The 25,075-nt window shown below is 37.4% G+C and overlaps 1 long non-coding RNA gene across 1 annotated transcript in view; it reads right to left on the bottom strand.

The window, feature by feature from the left end:
• Nucleotides 1–9,189, bottom strand: part of LOC143694699 (uncharacterized) — a 105,543-nt gene extending 96,354 nt beyond the window's left edge. Inside the window, exon 1 of the long non-coding RNA XR_013183353.1 lies at nucleotides 9,133–9,189. This is a non-coding gene — a long non-coding RNA (uncharacterized LOC143694699). The remainder of the gene's footprint in view (nucleotides 1–9,132) is intronic.
• Between the last annotated feature and the right edge of the window lie 15,886 nt (nucleotides 9,190–25,075).

Genomic DNA, 25,075 nt, shown 5'->3' on the forward strand with positions numbered 1-25,075 from the left:
AACCAAAGCTCCTCCTAAGTCAATTTAGTTGCTTTCACTCCATATCACACTTTATTGTCTTTATGTTTCTCTCAAGAATGACAAAATGATGTGAAGGAAGCTGACTGCTGATACCTGTAAAGGCTACCTTACTAGGGGTGGGATTTATTTCCATAATAAACAGTCAGAGGACCATTGAGCAACTATTTCAGCATCCTTTACTCAAAGGAGGAGTACTACCAGAGGGTTAGATAAGAGGAAATCCTAATTTCAGTATCAAATTATTTAACCACAGTCTAATGTCTCCTGTGCCAGACTTGTTCTTCCTCTCAGAACTGCACGTCACTGTGCATCATGGAAATGAAACAGCAGATGTTTCCAAATATAGAGGCAGAGCCATTGTGCTTTCAGCTGTCTTCCTGGACTGCAGACATGCATTATAACTGTAGGCAGAAAGCCTTCTAAAATACCTGACAAAATTGGCAAGGAGGTCTAAAATTTTAAATAATGAGCATATTCAAAATATTTATAGCTGATATTTGAAAGATGCAAAGCAGGGAAGGTGGAGCTGTTAGTAACATCATTCCTGCAGCAAGCTCTTTTAGATAAATCCCTGTAGAGAGTCCAGCTGGATGTCTGCAGAGGAATTTGACACTGACATCCCTGGTAGTCATTCAGTGGGTGCTGGTTGATGAAAGATACTGAGTGCTTAGAGTAAGAATCCTGTTGAAAACCCATGGCAGCTTTAAAAACAAAACCAGGTAGTGGTTTCCAAAAAGGAACCAAGTATATTGTGAACTCGATACCCCTCTCAATTTATAGTTAATCTTTAATCCGTGAACCCCCCACAAAACAATTGCTAGTGGATTTTCATTGTATGTCTTGATGAAAGAGAAAAGGCAATTGGTGATATGATGCACTTTCACTGTTAGAAATATCTGTGCCATTTGGAATTGATGGAGGGACTGTATGAGCTGGTTGTTTAGGACCATGGCTCCTCAACATACACCATATTAAGATTATTTTTCAGTTAGAAGAATTTTTTATAAAAGATAGGTATACATAATATTTATCCATTTTGTTTGGAATGTACATGACAAAGAATAAGCTCTCTAAGATCCATGGTGACAGTAACTAAAAAGAAAAGTATTAGAATTGAAAATGCACCCAACCTCAGAATTTGCATGGATACAAAACTCAATAGCCCTGGAATTTCCAAAACATATGTCTCTGGGGCTCCCTGAGCTGTTATTTTCACCAAGTTTTGAAGTCAGATGGAAATCTCATTATTCCAATCCAATGAGTGTAATCTCCTCACTTTCCAGTAAGACAACAGCCACTAGGAGATACCTTTTACTGTATACCAGAGCACACTGAGAAAAAGTGAATATGAAATAAACTCCAGGGTGGTCTTGTGTAGAGACTGAAAAGACAAGTTCAGAGTAATTGTAACTACAAAATGTCAATATCTTATTGATGTTACATAATTTTGCAGACATGGTATACTGAAAAAAATTTGTGGAATGCTCAGGATTGCTGTTTCACTGAAGCAAGAAGACAACCATAGTGTAAAGAATCATAATCTCTTGCCATTTATCCATACATCTGCTTATTTATCAAAATTAGATCTATTTCCTCTCATTTGTAATTTGTTGATCTTATTTGGAATTTCAGAAACAGGAAAGCCTTTTGCTCTTCTTGGGTTTGTTGTGCTCATTTCACAATGAAGATTTAGTTTTTATTTAAACTGGATAGCCCAATATATTCAGTTCAGCTGCTAGATTGACTGTCACTGAGTTGTCAAATGCCTGTTATGAATAGTATACAGAAGGAGAGCAAGTTGACCTTGAACTTGCTAAATGCTTTATGAATACTACCCATTTCCAGAAAAATGTGAATCTGTTTTCCAGATTTGCTCTTTTTGCTTTCCTTAAGGCTGTTCCCAGTAACAAATGCCTCTCATCTTACTGAGCTGCTTGTTACCTGGAAGGTTTGGGAAGGGGAAAACAACATTCTAATGATGAATTTAATACTTGTGGATTGTAAAGGATTGATTATATTGCAAAACTGAATTCCTGGACTTAGCCAAAGGCTATTAAGAATATTGTGTCTATAATGCCAGCCTTGCTTCCTAAAATCTGTCAAATTTTGGGGGATAGGTTTTCATTGCTGGGCTGATTTGGTCCTGGTGACTTTTCTTTTAAATTCTATTTTCATTGCTAAGCAAAGTCAGAGTGGATGATGCTATTTGAATACAATAAATAAAAACAATAATGTTTTTGATCTGGTCACAAGCCCATGCCTTGTTTCCAAAGATAAGAATGGGACCTTAGTGCCTCCAGCTGGCGTTGGAAACACGGAATCCTTGTGCATACACCAAAGGACACAGCAGGAAAGGGGGGCAGTTGGTGCTGTAGGATCCAGGTTGTGACCAGCAGAGAAGCACTCTAAATAGAATTAATTTAAGACACTATGTTCAGTACTGGATTTTGATCAAATACTTCAAAAGTAAAAAATAGCAGCTAATTTACTCTGCCATGAAATACATTGGTTCCTTTTCAAAAGCTACTTTCAGCTCTTTCAGAATTTGTGGGCAAAGTGGTTTCTAGCTAATACATAGTTTTAAATGCTGTTTTGAAAGCCTCTTGCATGATAGAGTTCATAGCAACAGCTTCTGCTACTGCTTTAAGAGCACAATAAGGTTTAATAAGAAGGATGCACTTCAGTTCATAGATTGCTTGTTTTCTGCTTTACTTTAGTCATCATAATCTTTACCTATGTTTAGTTTAAAAAAAAAAAATCTGAAATAAAAAGGGCAGCTACCAGTATTGATCCTCTCTAGTCCACAGCAGGTTCCCTTGATCTGGATCGAACCTGTCTCTGTCAGTAACGGCTTTTTCAGGAGACAGTTCTATTTAAAATGTTTCACAGGGCATCTAGTTATTTGTTCATTTGTCAGGAATGGTGGAAGATACTATAATAGACAAGCAGCCTCAGCTGGCTGCTGGATGTAAGACTAGATCCGGTCATACCACAAAGACAGAATAAGTATATATTTTCTGTGCTCTGTGGAAAATTAATTTATGATACATCTTGACCTAAAACTTATTAAAAAACCCATTATCAATATTAATTGAAATGTAAAATTTCCTTAGGAATTTCATTGCAAACATTTTTACTCAATATTAGTTTTTGATGTTTAGAATGAGAGGTGAGTGGCATGGGCTGCAGTATGGTACACAGGGCAGCTATCAAGTCCCCGCTGCAAGATCCACTTTCCAGCTGAATGTAAACGGAAATGTTTTCCTGTAGAGCATGTGCCCCATCACCTGTACCACCCACCCATGCAAAGCTGGGAAAAGGACAGTCTCTTCTGAAAATCTTGTTTATCAAATGAAAACTATCTTGGTCTTCCTGGTTTTCAAAGAGCTTTGTCTGAAGGAGAGCTTCAATGAACACTGAAACACACAATACGTATTCAGTGTCACTGAATGTGAGGTACAAGTGTCATTTGCAATATCAAAGACCACTGATGTCACTTAGAGAGGCAGTTGGAGTGCCCATCCTACATTAGACATGGTGAGAAGAAACCTGAGACCTGTTCCTTTTCTTCTGACACACTTACAAGACAAACACATGCTCCATTAAAAATAACACAGCTCTGCTCTGATATGTTTCCCTCCCATGTGTCTGACTTAAAAATATGCCTCAGTTCAGAGTGTTATGCTTATTAAGATATAATATTACTGTGCTGCAATGAGCCACTTCAGAGAAAACAGCAGGGAAGCTGGCTCCCATTGTGCTAAAGAGGGCAGCCCCTTCAAACTCGGCACTGGAGCAAAACATTCTCTGCTTGCAACCCTCTCTCTTCTTGCATCCAGAGTTTATTTTTGTTTATTTTTTTCTTTTCTCTTTCTTGTTTTATTTTCTTGAGTCATGTTGGTTCCACCTCTGAAAAGCTGTAGTGACATAATTGACACTACAGCAGCTGAGGCTGAGAGCACTAGAAAGCAGCATATTACATTTTCTTTGCACAGGTCACTGAGCATCCAGTATGATTTTAGCACATCTTGTTGTGGAGAGCTTTTAATGCTAATTTGTTGCTATTATTTAAGAATAGTCTGCTGATGGGGACACTACCAGCATGCTGTCGAAACATTAGATATTATTTTGACCTTGCTTTATTCCTGCAGTAAAACCTGATTGCAAGTGGGAAATACAGGCTGTTATTCATACATTAACCAACAATAGGGGCAACCCAGATGATAACTGAACATGGAGGGTGAGAGTATGGAAATGATGGAGGGTTTTTTCCTTCTTTTTTTGGTCTATAAAAAGGAACTTAGGTAGCACTAATTTTTGCGTTAAAAATGACACATCAAATATTAGGCATAAATAATACAGAATGCCACTGCACCTGCAAGGTACATACAATGCTTCCAGATGTAACAACGAAAACATTGAAGCAATTAGCAAGATGTTTCCAAAAGAATTAATTTATAAAATTATTCAGCTCTTCATCTTAGCAGTTAAGACACTTTATCTGGATTTGTTGCACAGATTTTTAAATGAAAAAGTATAGGAGCATAGTATATTCTGGTTTAGGAGTGGCAGGTCACCAGTTTTTCCCTGTTCAGCAGGTTCACAGTCCCAGAGATTCCTCACACTGAAATTACAAGTGAGCAGCCTGACCCCAGGGACAGGATCACTGTCATGTGGCAGTGGCTGGGAATGTTCCACATATTTAGCACTTATGCATACACCAGCTCTTCTTAATTGTTTTTTTTCCTTCAAAATTTCTGCAGAAGAGCAATTCAATGAGGCTGGATAAAGTGTTACAGGTTTTAGGGCTTCTTTGGGGTTTTATAAGACAGTATGCTTCTCCAAATTTAAGTATCAGTATAAACTTTTTTTTCAGAGCAAGAAGTTTGTCACGAATTGATAATCTTTATAAACTTCCTCCTTTAATATAGTTTGATCAACATAATAGTTTTCACTCACAGCCTTAATTACTTTTGCCACTGAGAGCTTCTGTTTGGGGTAATGATCATTTATGAATGATCTTCCATTATGGGAATGAACTTCCATTATGAATTAGAGCAGCTGAAGATTTGTCATGGGTATTTATTCACTTCTTCCCAAATACAATTTTCCATCTCAGCTGAGCAGATGCTTCAGTTTCAGCCTCTGCTTGAGCCACATTTTTGAGCTGAAGTTTTTTCAAAAAATGCTGTCCATGTTACCACTGGTAACATGATGCACATCTCACACATCTGTTTCTCTCAAAAAACTGCAGTCCTCTAGCCTAACACTAATATATTGATGCTTCATATCAGATATTGCAAAACTTACAGGAAATTTACATGTCTCCATCTAGTCCTTTAGTCTTGGACATACAAATAAGGGATTCTTTGGGCTGCTGCTGTAAGAATCCACACAAGGAGTCTTCACAGGAACTCACACTGCGGCAAAGCACTTCATACCTGTCCTGATTCACCTCGTGTATATCAAAAGACTTCATTCTCAGAATAAAAATAACAATTAGCTGAAGAGAAGTTGAGAATGTTTCAACTCTGCTAAGGCAGCATTGGGTCTGGGATCTAGACCAAAGTAAACAAGCAAAGAGGAAAGTCTTTCCCCAGGATCAGAAGAGAGTCTGAAACAAGAGACATCCTTCATTCATCCACACACAGCTGAGACCTACAGAACTACCTCATAGCACTGCTCTGGGCTCTGCCAGAGTGTCACTGCATCTACAAAATAAAGTGGTGGTGTTTGCTAGTCTATCTGAAAGAATATCCCAAAATATTGCCTGGTAAGCCAAGAGGGAAAGGAAAGTTTCTGGGCAAGATTAAGAACACAAACTACGAGGAGAAAGTGTCTTCTTGGAATACCAAGAGAAGAGGCTGTGACATGGACAGCACAGACTGTGCAAGCAGATGGGAGATCTGGAAAATTGTGATGAAAGTGTAAAGGTGTTTCAGTGCATTAAAAAAAAAGGTTTAAAAGGTTGAAATATTTATTTAAAATACAATAAAAGAGAGGGAAATATAATAATAACATGAGACTCAGAAAATAGGACACCTCTGCAGGCTGATGTAGAATACATATATTTAGGAAGTCCAAAGGGGTGTAATTTTGTCTGCCATGAAAGGAAGCAGTGAGAATATAACTGAAAACTTGAAGAAAGGCCAGGGTTAAGCATAAGCAAAAATCCCAGTAATACCTGGGAGAGACTCATGGGCAGGTGTTTGACAAGCCCATTTCTGACCATCTGTATGAAGCTCACAATGGCTAAATGAGACTCAAAGAATAAGCAGCATCTTAATATTGTCTCTCTCCACAATGCTTTAGAACCACTTTAAAATTCAGTATTTCAAATTAATTTACTAAGGGAAAGGTTAAATCATTGATACTGAATATTTGTACAACTAGGTAACCTTTTTCTCTGGAAAGGCTGAAAGTGCTACACAAGGCCTTAAATTATTTTTTTGTCTGTAAATCATCTCAGATATTTAGTAAGTAGGCTTGATCTTTAAGTAACTTTTCCAAAGCTCTCAAAATCCTGGCAGAGTCTTTGTTTTAAGCTCTATTTCCTTTTGCCTAGAAACACATGTAGAAGACTGGTCCAGAATAAAATAATTAAATATATCTGATTATTTATATCATAAATAGATATCTGATTTTTATCTTGAAATATAAATAATCTGGTTTTGAAAATCTGGTTTTATAAAGAATAAAAATATCAAGATGTATGCAGATACATTAGCATATGCACATTTCTTCATTTTATTTAAGAGTGAAAAAGTAGCTATATACCAGATATCCATTATATGAGTGTGTACAAACCTGAGAGTGTGGAACCACTCTTCCTGTTTCAAAGAATCATTCCAAGAGTTTGTAATTGTACTTCATTTACCTGTGCCTAGAGAAACTGAAAACTAGAAACTGCAAAAGATCGAGCAAAGTCTAGAGAATTGGATGGATAAGGGAGGGCAGAGGGTAGGAAAAAAATGTTATTTTCTATTTCTCAGTTGTAAAAGTCCTGATAAGGTGGATGTTTGTTTACATTCCTCAGACATGCCCTCTGTCTAACATTGTGAGTCTTCAGAAAACACAAGCACTGCTATGACAGGCATCTATTCAGCTTTCTAATTATGCAAGTACAAATATCTGCCATTTGGATTTTGACAATTTCAAATAGTAGAAATGAATCTTACAAGAAAGGGAATAGGTGAATTTTTATGCTGCAATTCTCTCAGGAGACTGGGAAGGAGAATTAAGTAGAAGTGTTTGTGACCTTAAAGGCAAATTGGATGACGTTTTTAAAGATATCGATAAAACCAAGATAGTGATTAATAGAAATGGCAGTAATTTTTTTCTCAGAGTAAGTAAAACTTCAGCTTTTTTCTTTTTTTCTCTTATTTGTTTACCTATCATTCAAATCTTTGACAAGAAGAAAAACTTCATATGAAAGATTTTGCTTTCATATCACTGAAAGGAGTGCCTGAGACAGCTTCTAGATCAGATTCAGCAGCACAAAAAGAGAATCTTCCAGTCAAAATTAAAGCAAAGGAAAATCAGCCTCACAGTGTGTCCTCTTCCCCTCATGCTGATGGTTACTTGGCACACTGATATATGTTTACCCACGGCTGCCTACCCCAGTTTGCCCACAATGGCTGCCTTGACACGAAGATTCACTTGGCAGATGTTTACTTGCATCACCTTCAGGACCCCAGTGAGTTACCTTGACTGAAAGTCAAGCCAAAAAGATTCAGTGTTTGCCCCTTTGAGGTCCCATTCTGTCTCCTCAGCAGCAAACTACTCCATTCAAAAATCAATTTAGTCGCAAGGTCATATGGAAATAGCTCACTGTATGAAAAGCTTGACTCTGTCTTAGCAAAGCCCTTTGGATTAAGCAGGCAATTGACCACCTAAAAGCTTTGGCCATACTTCACATGCAAAGAACTTTGTGTCCATCTCCTGCACAGCCAGAGCATAAAACTTCGAAAACTCCACGTCACAATCAATCAAGCTCAGAGGACACAGCCACAGCTCTTGGCTCTCCAGCTGGTTGTGCTCCCACTGCATCTGCTGCATACTGGCAAAGTATGACAACTCACATGAGAAAAGTGCTGAGTAAAAAACTGTCTTTGCATATACACAGAACAGTTTCTATGATACTATGAGTAAAGGAGAAGAGAATTTAGGTTTTTGGAGGCTTTCTCATTTGCATTTCTTACATTGGTTGGAAGCTCGGTTTGGAGGTCAGGTGTTGTCCCTTAAATTGGCCAGTTGTTTTACTTTGTGTTTATTCCTTGTATTTTCCAAATAACTTATGAATAATTGTGAAGCTGATCTAAAGTGATGATTTGTCAAAACATAATCACATAACACAACACAGGCCAGGTTTTAATTGTGCTTCAACTGGAGCCCTTGCAACCTTAAAAAAATAAAGCAGATTTTTTTCACTTGCAACCATGAGCTACAGACATAAGTGGCCCTGTGATGAGCTATCAGTGGGGAAGGCCCACCAGATGGGAGGAACAGAACAGAAATTTTGTTTATTTCTGTAATCAAGCCAAAGTGAGCCGAAAATCCTGAATGAAAAACTTTCCACAGAACTTTTACACAAAGATCAGAGACTTTTTCTTGGGATGTACCACTTGGGAATTTGTGATCCTTGTTCCTACCACAGTTGTATAATTTTAACATCCCACAGAGCTGACAGACTTTGACACTAACAACTGTGCAGGGAGTAAAACAGATTTACAAGTGGCAGTGACCTTTTCATCAAGGGAAGTAAAGTAGACTCAAATCCACCGAACCCCCGACTCACAGTCCTGACAACATCATTCAACATACAGTAGGAAAAGCACTTCAGCAAAAGTTTATGAAAGTGACATTGACACAGCACAGGACATTAAATTGATCCCACCAACATGCTGGGAGTTTTAAGTAGCACCTCTTTCCTTTTTTTTATTGAGATTTGAAGTATTTTCTGCTTTAATAGTTTAGTATCATCTGTTACTCAGCCAATTAAAATATACTAGCATCTTTTTAATTACAAACATATACATATTTTGACCATTCTTGTATAAAAAAAAGACTGGTAAATAAAAATTAAACTAATCCATAATTGAATGTTCCTACCAGCATTTCTTTGCATTCATCTCAGACACCCATAACACTGTGCTGCCTGGACAGGACTTATTCTCTGTCTTGGATCTTGTTACCCTAGCAACTAATAGCCAAGCTGGCTTCAAAAAACATAATAGAGGTGGCCTCTCTGATTTTTAAAGGAAATTGGCTACTTTAAACCCAGTGAATGCATGTTTTAATTGCGCTCTTCATGGTTGAGAATCTCTCCCTCAGCGTTTCTTCACAGTTAATAACAGTTTTATTCATCTATGTGGTTCAATGTGTAGCTACAGTAAAGCAAAACTCCCCCTGACAGACATTTGAAGCATAGTTGATTCATTTTTAGGCACCTAAAAACCAAAAATTTAATCTGCATTTGTTTATGCAGAATCTCTGCAATTTCATTATGATTTAAAACAAGGCTATTATTTTAAATTTCTCTGAGAGTAAGAATAGTTTACTAAGGAGCATTATACAAGCCCAGTTTAGAAAGGTACTCCATCTTCAGAAGAAAGAAAATTGTTGGACAAATTTATGGTAAAGCAAATTTTTCCTATCGATCAAGCCCTGGAGGGGCATTAACAACACTTAAGGGACCAAAGTGCAGAAGATGGCAGAGCTGACACAGAGAGAGGAGTCGGCAAGAGAGCTGAGCAGGGCTGGAAGGAAATGGAACACTTTAACATTACATCCTGGTCATACCAAGGTCCATTGACCCTCTACGCATTCCAGATAATTAATTTACAACACATTAAACCTCTGTGTGAAGAAGGATGTTATGCATCAATTGCATAGGAGTAAGAAGTGTTATTGATTTAAGATTTCTATTGTATCATGCACTGACAGAAAGAAACAATCTAGTGGTGTTTTAAAGACAAAAAAACCCTTTTCTGAAGGACAAGTTTGCTAAATAAGTGCACTTTACACTACATTTAACTGAAGTATTGTTGACACCCGAAAATAAATGCCGTTAGGAAAGAAACCCTCAGCATAATTAGGAGAATATGGCGTCACTGGATAATATTGGCATTCACTCTAGGAAACAAATACTTTGAGGTGATAATGCTCTCTTTTACAGTAAGAGTTTAAAATAGAAAAACACATTGACAAATATTATTTAATGAATAAAATATGAGTGAACCAGTTCCATTAATACAGGATGATGTCTAATGAGATTCAAGCTCATTTTCCTCATAGAATCATTTTGCACTTCACAAGTAAAAGAAGGCAACTTGTAAAATAGCGAAGTTAGATTCATGAACATCAGAACCAGTTTCATTTACAGGAGCTTTATTTTCTGTAAGTTACAATTTTCAGATGACAGTTCAGAAAATTCAGAAGTTCTGGTGAAAGTTCTGTACTGTTTAGCATTTCCTACTGCAGTTTAACTTCCCAGGAACACAGGATGCAAAGAAAATCTGCCCTGTCCCACTCACAACTTTCAACAACAATTTAATTTTCATTTAAGTCTTGCAGTGGTTAGAAGGAGATATGAATCGGGCTCCATGTAAAATACTCCCATGCAAAAAAATCTCCAAGAAACTCAATTTCAAGCAAGCAATAGAAAAGGAGAGAGAAATCACAAAGCCTTTAACTGATCTGAACTGCAATAAACCTCACCATATGAAGGGAAGGGTTAGCTTCCTGGTAGAAAGCTGGATGGTTCTTTGGATTTGGTATAAAACACTCAGAGTGTATCAAAACACTTGGAAAGAGTGTATCAAAGATCTAAAATAAAGCCTGGGATTTTGCAAGCAAGCAAAGCCACTCCAGCCAGATTGAAAACAATATGGGAGCATCCCAAACATAGCAGAGAAGTCAAAGCATCACAGGACTCAAATAGAAAAGTGTGAAGAATCTGAGCCATAAAAGCAGGAGAGTGCCCAAATAACTGCAGATGAATTTGGGCACAGTGGCCAACAGTATGTAATATGAAAGTCTGTGTTTATGGTTAAGAATAGCAATTTACATTTCTCTGCAAGAGTTTCTGGACAGCTGCAAGTATACACAGCAGTGGCAAAGTGGACGGCAGTGGCAATATTAGATCCAGGACCCCTTTGTAAAACCAAGCCACACAGCCCCAAGACACAAAGAAATGATAGTTTGAAATCCAGCCATGATGACACAATATGATGGCAGCAACACAGAGACCCCTGATGCAAGAAAGGCTGCAGCTGTCAGGAGGTACATGTAACAAACTGAGCTAACAAGAGGTAACAGGAGGTTACAAACTGAGCAAAGAAGTAATTCATTTAAAAGAAAGATAAACTTTTATTCAGCATTAAAGTTGGCTATTTAGGTACTTCTGCAAGAAACATGCAGTAGTTTCTCTCACTAGTTCCATCAAAATTGAAGTCAAGTGCATTATTCATCATGGGTACTAATAAAAAATTTAATGTCAGTGCTCTGAAAGAGTGAAGAGAACCTTTGCCCTTAGTCTACATGTGTAAAAAGTTATGTCTCTGATATATGGAAAGTTTATGTTACTTGAAACTAGCTATAAAATACTTACTGCCATTCCCAAAAGGAATCTGATAAGCACCATTATGTCAAACTCTCTTGAAACTACATAGACTATTTCTCAAATACAAATAGTTTATTAAAAAAAAAAATCTAAGTAAAATTTGTTGCCTGCAGATGCATATAATGGATCCTCTGGTACCAGCCCAGTGGAGCATTGTCACTTATCCTTTAAATGACACTTGTATCCATCTGATGTTTATTCCCTCCTCAACCATTTCTAGTCACAGACAAGGGTCTTAAATGTCAGAGAAAAATCAGGGTATGACCTTAGGTTGCTGTGCTCCTCACTTTCTTGAGGTCTCTCTTCAGCTGGGCTGCAGGCACCTGTTAGTGCCTTTTCACAGGTGCCAGTGACCAGCTCTGCAACACCTCACATGTGACTGTTGGCCAGAGACTTTCACAACAAACTGTGCTCCTCCCCAGGCTTAGGATCTAGAACATCAGCAACCACAAAACAGCCTTGGCAGTTCCCTGATGAAAAGAATTATTTCCTAATGCCCGTGCCAAGATCAGCTGTATACATAGTAATAAAATGCAAACTGTCAATTACATGAATAAAGGAAATATTATAGGCTTAACTCCTCTATGATCTACCTGAATTTTCTTAAAATATAATGTGTTTCCAGGAGAGGTACACTCTAAAGGGGAGAAAGCTCCAGTCTCAACTCTAAACACAGCAACACCCTCTCACGAAAGACTTGCTGATCCATCATAGAAATTTCTCAAGTAGGTGCATCACATTTTCCTTTCTGCACACATTGAGACATCACCAGGATTTATATCACAACCAAACTATTATTCATCCAGAGTAACTAAACATTCACAGTGCAGAAGATAAAAATTTATTTTCAAAATTAATTATTTTGGCTAGATATTTTATTGAAATTTTACTGAAATCACTTGTCTTTCATTTTAAAAGTAAATTCTTTGACATTAGAATTTGAAACATAGCAATCAATGATAATTATCACCTAGAAAAGTAATTCAAATGAAATTTAAAATATCTCATGTCTATCCTTAAAAAATGAAATGAAGGGCAGGTCTACTGCTGTTATAGAATCAGAAGGAAAAAAAAGTCTCTTATCATCTGAGAACTCATCAGACCATATAAATATGCTACAATATTACAGATTTCAGTGTCTAAAGTGATATTTCACTATTTTCCTGGAAAATAATGATAGCATTATTTTTTATTGGGGGTGGGGGGGAAGAAGAAGAGGGAACATAACCAAAATAAAGCACAAAACAAAACACCAATGCTCTTCCTTTCCATTTCACAGTGAAAAATATGAAAAGAAAAGCACATTCAGCTTGAGTGCACCAGCCTTAACTGTCTGTAGCTCAAATGGACAAAATGAAGGACTGTAAGGAAAGGCAAAATAAATGGATTTCCTAGGGGTATGTGATGCACCCTCTGATGGGTAACAGCAAGAGTAGACATTCCCTCATATTTTACATATTCAATGACATTTTTTCCCCAATCTGTATCAGAGCTATTATGTTACTTAGTAGCCTTTTCAATGATAAGATGGCCTTGATAAATAATCTGGGTGTATTCACCCCTCACTAAATTATAATCAACAGTTAATTCCAATTTTTCATTTGTTTTTCTCTCCCTGTATGGCAACGATGAAGATCTCACATTCCATACACTTGTATGGATACTCACACTACTGTTAACTCCTATTGCCACAATCAGGGAAATGTTCTCTCTTTCTCCTTGCCACAACCAGGGAAACATTCTTTTTCTCCTTGACCTACAAGGCATGACCCAGTCTCATGAAACATTATTGCACTACTTTAAAAACTTTTATTTCAGATAGGCTGGTTTTGTCAGTGTGATGACAATTTTGAGATTTCCCTTGGCAAACATGACAGAGTGTTAAGGAAGGCTGCTAGGCCAAGGCACAGACTGCCTACCCACCGCTCCCTCCTGCTCGCACTCCTTTGCCCACTCTGTGCCACAGTAGCCATGGCAGAGCCCAGAACAAACACTTGCATCTCTGGTACATGGCTGCACATGCCTTGTAGGAAACATCAGCCAAGGAACCCCACTCAGAGGAGCAAACACAAAGAGAGGCCCAAGCTCCTAGTCAGGTGAGACAAGGCAACCATGGGAAAATGTGCATATGACATTTAATGATGGCCAAATACACTCTGAAAAAAAGTTGTAAGTTCTGTTAAATATATTTTTGCTTATTTCATGAGTTAATATTTTTTCACTCAGAAAAAAAACCCCTATATTACAATATTAGCATTTTTATGAGATTGAATTTCAGCTTTCCTGTCCTTTATTGAGTGTTTCATGCCATGCAAATTGCCATAGATCCTGAGCACCTGACTGATCAGACTTGCACCCTGCATGTCAGTGGTGTACAGCTGATGCACAGATGGTCACATTTGTTATAATGGACTCAAATGAACACCCACTTGTGAATCCATCATATACTGCTCACTGACTCCTTGAAACCTAGCTGGTGGCAAAATTCCATTTAAAGTGTGGTGGCACAGTGTTTATCCTGGAATTGCTGAGATAGCTCAGAGGTTTGGGCTGGTTTTTGGTTCCAGTGATTATTATGACCAAGTGATTTACTGCACAACAGAGGGTTTCACTACTCAGATTTTATTAAATGACTGCAAAGTGATTATTTGCAATTGCAAAGAGATGAGCCAGATCCCCATTAGGTGCACATTGTTAGAGTTCTGTGATGTTTATTTATCCTATGAATATATATTTTATATGTGAACCGTGTACATGTGAAAGACTAGCTGTCTGCTATATCAATCAGGGCATCACACACACACATCTAAGTGTGGGGTTATTTTTAAATGCTGTTAATTTCATGGAAATACATATCTTGCAGTCCCTTCTAAAAACACTTCCCTAATGGAGTATTATGTTTGTAATAACTGCAGCATCAGGCTCAAATAGTAACTCAGACTTTCAAACTAGATGAAAGAATGCAAAGTGCAGGCAGATAATAGGGTTTTCTTAAAATATTCACATATACTTACTGTGTTCCTCTCCAGAATTCATGGGTCATTATTCTTTGTAGCTCTTTTTTCTTCAGAGTAAGACTGGGGAATGAAGTCCACATTCTGAAATTACATACAAATATGTTAGAAAAATGGAGTGTTTGAAATCAATTCTAATGTTACATGCAAAGGACATTCTGGGCTCATTAAGTAAAAATATCTCATTTAATGAGCAGGAAAGCACTGGAGCACACTGAACCCTGACACAAAGCAAATTATTTAAGTGATAAATTATATTTTATGGGGAATGTAAAAGTTAATAATACTCAGGGGTAGGGTAATAAATGCAGAGGTGTAACTAACTTCATTGACTGCTTTACTTACAAACATGCCATATGTACCTGGTTACTTGAAATAGTAATAAAAGGAATTGGCATAAACTCCAGGAACCGAAGATTCACACAGAGACCTTTGTAGCATTCTTTTCCACAAACCAGCCTGTGTTTTATTCCTTTCCAACTCATTATTCTCCTCCCTCTTTCACTTTAGAATATATACATCTGGTCTTTGCTTTTCACTTTTTGTCAAATATTTGGTCTTGCAGTCATTAAAACTGAAACCTCCTTATCTACCAGAGAGACTAATAAACACAGTGCTCATTTACCTGCAACGATGCCCCAGAAGTGACCTGAAACTTTACTTGAAGAGACTCAATATATAGGAAGGAAAACTGTGGATCAACTTTTAATCCACTGCCCTTTTAGTGTGTGCAAGTGGCACTGAATCTCCTGATATTTTCTGTCCTCAGAGATCCATGCAACAGACCAGGCCACAAGGATACTGCCCCCAAGTACACCTCTGCACATTAACATAGGGGTTGTTACCATTAATTTAACTGTCTGCATTAAAACCCTTTTTCTACATTTCAAGGGTGTAAAGGAAACAATTCATACACTTCTATATGAATTGTTTGGAAAAAAATCAGCAGAGGAGGAGTCTGTTCAACCACAACTATTTTCAGTGACTATTTCCTTAATCCTAAAATGGAATGTGCATTACAACATGACCTTTTTTTTTCCCAATTTTCTTTTCCCTTTATGTTTATAGGTCTGCAGGTAGTGCTTTCTTCCCACTGGTTGTTACCCTGAATTGGTACAGTTTGCACATGAATGAGACATTCACACAGCATGAGTATCATATTTGTCAGAGTCCTCCAGCAGAGTTTTTGTACAGAAACAATCAAATGAATTATGAAAGAATATAAAGTTTATTCATGGCATTGAAAATTATCCACTTACATGCAATTGTTTTTTAGGAACAAGAGTTTACATTCAATTCTGAGTTAAATCAACTTAACTTTGGCCTGCTTTTTAGTACAGTGATGGTGATCAGTGATCTAACAACACCATATAAGTCAGCTCAAGCCATCACTTTAAATCTAGAATGTAAAAAAAAAAACCAAAAACAACCCCTAAAAAAACTACAAAAAAAAACCTATACCAAAAACCAAAAACCACAAAAAACCCGAATTCTTCATTTATGGTTGAACTCAATGATCTACTCTTTCTAACCTAAATAATTCCATGATTCTAGTAAGTAGCAATAAAGATGACATATATTTTCCAGCAGAAGAAATACGCCTTTCACAGGTAACATGACTAGAAATATAGGCTGTGGGGACCTACATTGATTATATTGCATGATTTGTAAAATGGTATGTCTTTAAGCCTGCAAAAGAAAATAGAAGTCTCATTCAGATGCATTATAAACTTTCAAATAACTGCTTATCCAAATTATTCTCTCCTTCTAAATACACAGATAACTTACTACTGTTACATTTCAGCTTTTTTGAGTCAGTCATGAAAGGTCCAGATTTACCAGATAGTTTTGAGGTTCCAGAAAGTCTGCATTTCAAACAGAAGCTGAAATTTTGAACTAATCCAATGACCTCAGAAACAGGAATTTTCAGGAAAAACCTTGATTATTGTACTCAGTGTGAGTTGGAAAGCCCAAGAATTTCAGCAGACTTTTGTATGTCTACATGTAGCTAGATATATGTATGTGTGTGTATATTCTGTATACAAAAAAAAGCAAAAAAATTACAGATTTGAGAACAGTAATAAAAGAAATATGCTAAACCACTTCAAAAATAATTTAAACTTGAATTTAGTGCTTGGGGTTTTTTTAGGCGAGAGTTGAAGTTTAAGGTAGTTAAGGCATGAAAAATCCTCACACTAAATAGTATATCTATCTTCTGATTTGTATCTATCCAGAAGACAGAATCAGAACTCTGATTCAGAACTGAGTTCCTAATATCTTGCATGAGCAACAGGTACTTTTATAAAGAGATAAAGAGTAATTCCCCTTTTCAAAGCATGACTGTGCTGCCTACAGAAGTATTTTTGTAGGGTTCCTGGCCTAGATTCTCTTGGGAGACATATGAATATTTAGTCTTCTTTACACAGTAAATAATACTATTTCTCTGAAATATCTTTCAAAGAAAGAAAAAAGCATTGCACTTCCTTTTGGAGAACTTGAAAATGGTGCAGGGTGTAAGAAGCTACATAAAGTTGGGAAGCTGAGGGACAGAAGGGCTCAGAGTGTTCTCCACTGAACTTCCCCATGAACTTGCAGCACACTTGATAAGAAAAAACATGTCATCTACATCTTCTAAACCAGCAGATGCTGCTATCTCTACTTCTCCAAATATTGAATTTATGTTTTCAGTTCCATGTAGAATAACTAATGCACTGGTGCCAGTCAGATACTTTATATCACCAAACCCCCACAAGCAAATTTGTTTTACACAGCAGTTGAATGAAAAACATTCTGTAGAGAGTGCAAACGCAGGGGAATGAGAACAGAAAACAGCACAAGCAACATGATTTAAATTAAGTGAACATAAATACCTCCAAGACATTGCATTATTGCTTCTTACACTTAGTGGGAAAAGCTGTAATTTACATGGATAATATTTTTAACATCATCTATTAATAAGATGTGTATAGTTACTCTGTCCAATTGATACTGGAAATAAAAGACTTATTTGAAAACAAATGCTGCAATAATTAAAATGCTATTATGCTGACAGTGCCTTTCTTTGAGGAACTCGTAACGTCTGTATTGGCTGTGATAAGCATTGATTATCTGGAGTGATATAAATATTTGGGGAGCTAATAACAATCAGGTAGGATTTCAGTGCATGCTATAGGCAGCAGAGATAAATCACAGGAAGCCTAGATCAAAGCTGGTTTGTGAATAAGTTTGTTTTTGTATTTAACAACTCAATATAAAGCACACACAGAGAAAACCCTTCAGAGATTTAAAGCACACGGAAATGCCATAAAGAAACATCCCATCCTGTGCAGCATTTCTGTACATCTGTAGAATCTCCCTATGCAGCGAGAAGGATGTCAGCACACAAAGAGGGGAATGAATTCAATCCATCAAGTGTTTACCATGCACATTTACTAACAGTAGACATTTCTTTGCATTATTAAAACTTTTTTTAAAACAGAAAAAAAAGAAAAAAACCAACATGGAACTTTTATTCCTTCCCCTTGAGGAGGGTAATTTAGTGATGCAATAGGGTTAACTGCAATTTAGTTCTCATTCAGGCTGGGTCAGCTGCCTCTTGGTTCCACCTCAGGTATTTATTTATTCTGACTTACTTTCATTAAATTGCTGTAGACTGTAATAAGGGTTTACATCACCTGCTGTGGTCCTTTCTAGACACATTTTTCTCATGCCCACTCTGATGTCCCACTATATAAACCTCTGCTCTCTTGGTCCTGGCCCTTAACATCCCAAAGCCTCTCTGGATTTCTGGAGGTGATGCAGGCATGAAAAAGTCCTGATGAGATTCAAGACAGCCTCAACTTCAGTGAGGTTGAAAGGGCATGACTGAAAGCAGGATCTGCTCTGTATATTTGTTAATCAGGACTTTTATTACTAACATTTCCTCCTTAGCACACAAGACAAAAGCTCATTGCTGTCAGTGAGTGGAGTCCCAGAAGCAGCTCGGGAGGGCACAGACCCCGCCTGCTCTGTACAGGAGCTGGGCTGAGATCCAGCCATGGGTCCTGCCTGCAGCAACTCTGCTGCTCCTTCAGCAACCTGTGCTGGCAGCACAGCTGGGCCTGCTGCATTTGTGCCGTCTTGGCCCCAGTGATAAAATGGGAGCTTTTTGCTGACAATTATGCAGCCAGGTTTGTACCCCGAGTGACCAAATCCAAACATTTGTCTGATTTCAAGTGAGTGAGAAGCCTCATTGACTACCCATCCCCACAGGACTTCTCACAAACCTGTGATCAGGAGAGAGGCTCAGTTTATGTAAACCTTTGCCCATGAGTCAGGGTTGAGTAAACAAAGACTTTTCCATATTTTCTGCAAGCATTCCACTGTTAATACACAGCATGCAACATTTGTTCCTTATTAAGCTGTATTTTCATTTCTTTGCTTTAGTAATTTAGCTCTTTCTAACACTCTTTGTTCCTTTTTGTAAGCATTGCATTAACTTGCCTTCCTGTAACCTCTGTACAGCTTTCTCTGTGATTGTTGTAACAATTTGTCCTATTCCAAAGCACAGGGATTAATTGTGTCTCTAGTTATTATCTTGTCCTTGTTTCTTTCAGACTAGTGGCCTCTGAATTTTATTTTTTTTCAAAACAGATGGAAGACTAAAAAGACATAATCTTCACAGTAGCATAAAGTAATGTTCTGTAGACACAACAATGGCTGTTTATTGCACCTTGCATAAACTGCTTTCATTACCTTCAGATTACTGGTGTTATTCAAAAACATTCATTTACAGCAAAGACTGTCCATGGACAGTTACTGAAACTTTTATACACAGCATTTTGTCCTAGATTGCAGGAAAGTGTATTCTACTCTTTGTCTGTTCAAAAATTGATTTATTCAAAAGAAGCTTCAGTTATTTATATAGTTTTGATTGTCCTAATACTATGATGGTTTTTGTTAATCTAAATTAAATAAACTTAAAGCAATGTACATGAAATGAATCTTGCAACTTAGTAGTGCAAGAGCAGTGTCACCACAAACATATTGCCACATCTAAGTGTGCATTTTTGCTCAAAAATGTATGAAAATTCACACTCTGTTGACCACACAGTGTAGTTTGCAAGAGGAAAGCCAAGAGGATTCATGTAATTTTCCACAGGAAAAATAACTGCAGTAAAGGCCATGACAGCATGGTAGTAACATTACATGGGAGGATAGGTAGCCTAGAAGAATATTTTAAATTTCTGGTTTCTGTTGGTTTGGGGTTTTTTATCCCCACTATGTATTTCTCAAGTGCTTCAGCAACAATAATGTTTCTGGACTTGCAGAGGGCCCAAGAGAAACTAAAGAGATGAATATTGGTTATTTGTTGCAGAGTGTTACACAGAGTTACAGCTGAGCTGGAGTCTTACTGGAGGTGATGCTGGGAGTGGAAAAGCTCCCAGTGACTACTGTCTGGCCACTTCAAAGACACCAGCTGAGAAAGTAGAAAACAGTACTAAAATGTAGAATTCCAGTATGCCCTCATTTTTGTGTACTTCATAAGAGAGCTATGACATTTCTAGACTGATACTAGTGCCACTATTGACTGTTAGTTTCTAAGCTATTCTCTGCACACTGTATTTTTCAGGAAGATTATATTTTTTGTTCCATTAGCATAAATAGTGAAAGATTGGTCAATTCTGCATTTCAATTCTGATAATCATATTTTAAATACATAGGTGTTGCTACATCTCATACAGCTTCCCACCATAAGACAAGAAGGCTCCCTCTTCAGATTCTACATCTATGTAAAAAATTTTCTCAACAACGTGGAAAGTAATGCCATTTGCATTTTATAGGGGCATGGAAATTCACATTTGGGTAGATACCTCTAATTTCCATCTTGTATAGTTACAGAGTGCACTAAAGTCTTCCCAGGTTTTTTTTCTATATGCTGGATAACTCCTATGGGTTCCTGGTATGTTAATGATTGATATAATTTGAGACTGCTTTTCTAAGTACCAAAGATGTCTGAATGCATTTGTCTCTAACCAAGAGAGAGTCTGTGACAAACACATACTGAATAGCAAAAGGAGGCAGAGAGGCTGGGGGATTGGAAACTAAAAAAAGGGGAAAAAAAGAAAAATAAACAAAACAGAGCAGAACAGCCTATCTGAATGACCTTGATACAGAATCTGCTATTTAACTATATACAGGGCTTCAGCTATTCATTCTATTTTACTTTTGGATGATGCCACCTCTGCTAAAGAAAGAAAGAGATTTGGGTGGAAATAATTAGATTTTGTCTGAAAGAAAAAAGTGACTTAACAGTGGCAGTATAAAATCTCATGTGTCTCCTCTGCTAAAGAAAGAATTTGTATACAACCATAAATTTTTTATGTTTCTATCAAACATTGATAATAAAGGTTTTAATATTTATAGTTACCCTTGGCCAAACTCTGAGAGTTCCCTCTCCAGTAGGGTACACTCACAGAGGTACACATTGCCTTTGGGTACCACTGATTGGGACAGTAAGTACATGGTGAATTTCCCTTTGGAATATAGCACTGATATCTAGCTCCTCTTAATCTTCTTAATATTCAGTTTTACGCATTCCTCTGTAATCAGCTCTATCCTGAATTCTGATGAGTTCTGGTTTTACACTGGGAGCTGTGTCTTTTAACAATCAATGTTATTAAAATGACCCTTGATAGCACATGATTCCACAGTGGGGATTTTCAAAGCTATGTACAAAAATACATTTCATTACCACTTTAATATAGAAGTTTAAAATCAGAACTTCTCTCTGCCTTGTTCAAAGCAATTTCTCTAGCTTTGAACAGCTGCTTGGCACACCACAGCAACTACATCAAGATTTCAGCTCTCCTTCCATGGTGGCCCAGGATCTCAGAGCAAAAGAGGAAATGCAGTGCTGGAAATTGGATAGCTGATAGATTTATGGTCACTGGTCTGAACACAGCCCAGGAAAAGACTGATTAAAGGGCTCCATGATGCAAAGTGCTCTGTGTTGGTTAGATTTTTTATTGCATTGTTATAACTTCATGGGAGTTATTTAATGATCTTTTAACTAGTTTTATTGCTTACTGTACATAAGAACTACCAAACTGCTGGCATAGATAAAATATGTTAGGAAATGAGTTTCATCTCACTTGCCTTTTTATTGAACAAGTGAATCTCTCTCAAGTTTCTATCACACAGCAAATACACCCAATATAGAAGCAAGGAGATTACACATCTCCTTGTCACAAGCATCTGAACTGAGTACTGGGGTCTAGATGGAGCCTTGCTGGGACTCTGGGAAGGCACCAGTTTGCAGTGCCAGCACTGCTCTGTCCCACTGAACAAAGCTGCAACATGCAGGTCTCTGATTCACCAGCTGCCTACTATGGAAGGGAAATCACACTGCTTTAAGTTTTCATAAAGCTGAAATCAAGCTACTATAAACTGTGCTTTGAGATAGGCAGAGAGAATAAATAAAAATGAGACAGGGCATAAGGGAAGTTTTCATCTGTCTGCCAAAGCACATAGCAGAAGAAATCTGCTATTTTTGTTGGGGTTTTGTTGTTTGGTTGGTTTGCTTTAAACATAGTAGTAGAGACAATTGGCAGCTGCTGTGCAGGTTAGTATGAGTTTAGAAGCCTGCTACCAATAAAAAGACTGTTTAGAATGAGCAGAAAGGGTACTTCACAGTATAAAATGGAGTAGGGTAAATATAGACCCCTGAAAATCAAATAAGGAAACCTTGAAGCTCCTTACCCGCCCTGCAGTTTCAGCTCTAATTTGTTCCGTCACAAAGCAGAGTTCAAATATTTAAAAAGGTCTAATGTAAAACAGAAATCCCAGGCATCCCGTGTTCAAGAGCAGTTTCCTTTCCTCCTAAACGTCATGAAAGGAAAACCAAAGAAATCAAAAGATTGTTTCGAAAACAAAGGAAAAGAATGCTCATTCCAGAAGAACATGGTGCCTGCTCAGTGTGAAAAGCATTTCCCCTTTGACTTATTTCCATTATTAAGAGTAAATAACCAAACTAATCCCAACGGTGGGTTTAAAGTAAGCAAGGCAAAAACAGCAACACTTCACTTGAAAAGATTTACTAAACAGAACTAAACAAATCCTAAGTGGAATTTGTGAGCTTGCAGTATTCTTTAGGTAGAAACACATTTATCTGGATGACAATAGGAGATCCTTAACATGGAATTGTATCACAAAGGCACACAGAGAAAAGAATGAAGCCTACAAATAAAACTTGCAGCACAAAGTAGTAAGAGAACTTTGCCCATGCAATTTTATTACTGTTGTCCTTTTGTGCTTATGTCATTTTATTCTACCCCACCTCTTAACAGGCTGCCACTCTGTAAGGAGCCAACTCCTTTAGCCAGAGACACAGGTTTGATTAGCATGGGCCCCCACCTCTGCCCATGCCTGTGTTTCTGAATGCTCCAGGGTCTGGGTTGCAAAGAGCCACGATGTGCACTGCCAGGTGTGGGCTGAAAGTGCTCTGGACACGAACTGAGAGCTGGGGGGCCTAGAGCCAGCCTAGGACAGCTACAGCCCCAAGCTTCTTAGCTTCTCCCTGCTCCTATGGTGAGGACTCAAAAGCTGCAGGAATTTTTAGAACATTCTCTTTCAGCAGACCTTCAGCACACCATATAACAGAACCTGTTGGTCTCATCCTTTAACAGCCTACATCCTATAAGATAGGTTGAGTTCAGGTCCTGAATAAGGAGGAAGGCCTGTAAGCCATTTGAAACTTAAATTCACCTGGGGGGCTTAGCAATCTGTAAAGCAAGTCTGGAGGACACTGATTATTTCCCCCTAACACTCAAATCTGTAACTTTGTGGCCTCAAACCTCCTTTATACCAGTGTTACAGACATGAACCGAACTCTGTGTCCTTGCCTGAACTAAACTGGCATTTCTCAATCACTTGCCCTTCACCCAAGAATATCTGTAGTTTAAGTACTCCCTAGCAACTTTCTCTCTCATTATAAATACACCTAAACATGTATGATGAGTTTTCCTTCAGGTATGTGTTCTAGAAAGAAATATGACAAGCTAAAATGTCATTATTGAAGAAAACCTTATATTACTGATTGTTTGGAATGCTTTGTAGAGAAAGAACATTACACATTCTAGAAGAGCATATTCTGTAGTTCATCTATAACAAATCCTCTCCTTTCCCTTGGCAATTCCTCTCTGAAAAGGAAAAAATGACTGGCAAATATCTTAAATACTTTGATGCTCACCAGTCCAGCACTCTATTATGGAAATTCAAGCTTCAATATATCCTCTTGACATTAACTTCCTAGTTGAAGTAATAGATATAATTTTTATGTTCAGGAAATTATAAAGAGGTGGTATTTACTACCACTTCAGATGACTGTAGAATGGTTGATTTACAGCCAGTATAAAACTGAAAAATATCTGTCATTGCCTCATTGATAAGTATTGAAATCCATGGAAAAAAGGAGTGTGGATATCAGCATTTATTATCCTATAATATAAAGTTACTTCATCTTTCTAAATGTCTGTAAAATAATAATGGTTAGTCCTTTTGTTTATTCTTAGGGAATAAATCAGGCCACAGGAGATTTTGCTATAGTAGTGGTTACTTCAGAAATATATTCAATAATCTGTAATGACTTGTGAAGTGAAAAATCTCTGAGTAAACTTCACACCTGTAAAGCTGTAAAAAGGAACTGGTCATATACATAGATTGTCCTTTTAAAAAGCCTTACCTGTTTTATTCAGTTTATTCTAGGAGATAGAGGGAGAAGTATTTTTAAAGTGAAAAATCTATGATCTTGGAAGTCTGGATGCAAAAATCACTGAATTAAGCAGTTAATAGTGTTGATGAAATTATTTATTTTTTATAAAGACTGACAAAGATCATGAAAAACTGCTAAATTTAATCTCTGATTCCTTAAAGGTTTACTTGAGGCTGTATTGTATTTCTTGTTTTCCTGATTAACAAATCATCACTGCACAAAGCAACACAGGTGGTCAGTCCCCTTGGACTCACATCAAAGGGGCCACCATGAAGCTTTAGATGTTATTCAAAAGCAATCTGAAACTTGTCTCTCACTGTTTGTCCCATCTATTGTACTCCACAGGGTCATCTTTAAAGGACTGTCAAGTTTGCAGAAAAGAAACCAACAAAAAACCCCACCTTGTAAATGATGTTTCTAAAATCTGTTTCATAACTGTTGACTGGTTCACAAATGTTCTATTTTCAGAATACTTGCATCATCAATTATCTCATTTTAAAACTCTGGTTTTACATGCAGCACTGTTTGCCAGCCTTAGACACAAGAAGAGATCGGGCTTTGTAAAGGACAATTCTATCACCATGTTTATAGCAGTATGTATATATACACAACCATTTCTATAACTGATGTCAGCCATTATGTACATATGAGATTAAAAAAAAAGGC

This window comes from Agelaius phoeniceus, chromosome 8, assembly GCF_051311805.1.
Source record: "Agelaius phoeniceus isolate bAgePho1 chromosome 8, bAgePho1.hap1, whole genome shotgun sequence".
In the NCBI taxonomy this organism is placed as follows: Eukaryota; Metazoa; Chordata; class Aves; order Passeriformes; family Icteridae; genus Agelaius; species Agelaius phoeniceus.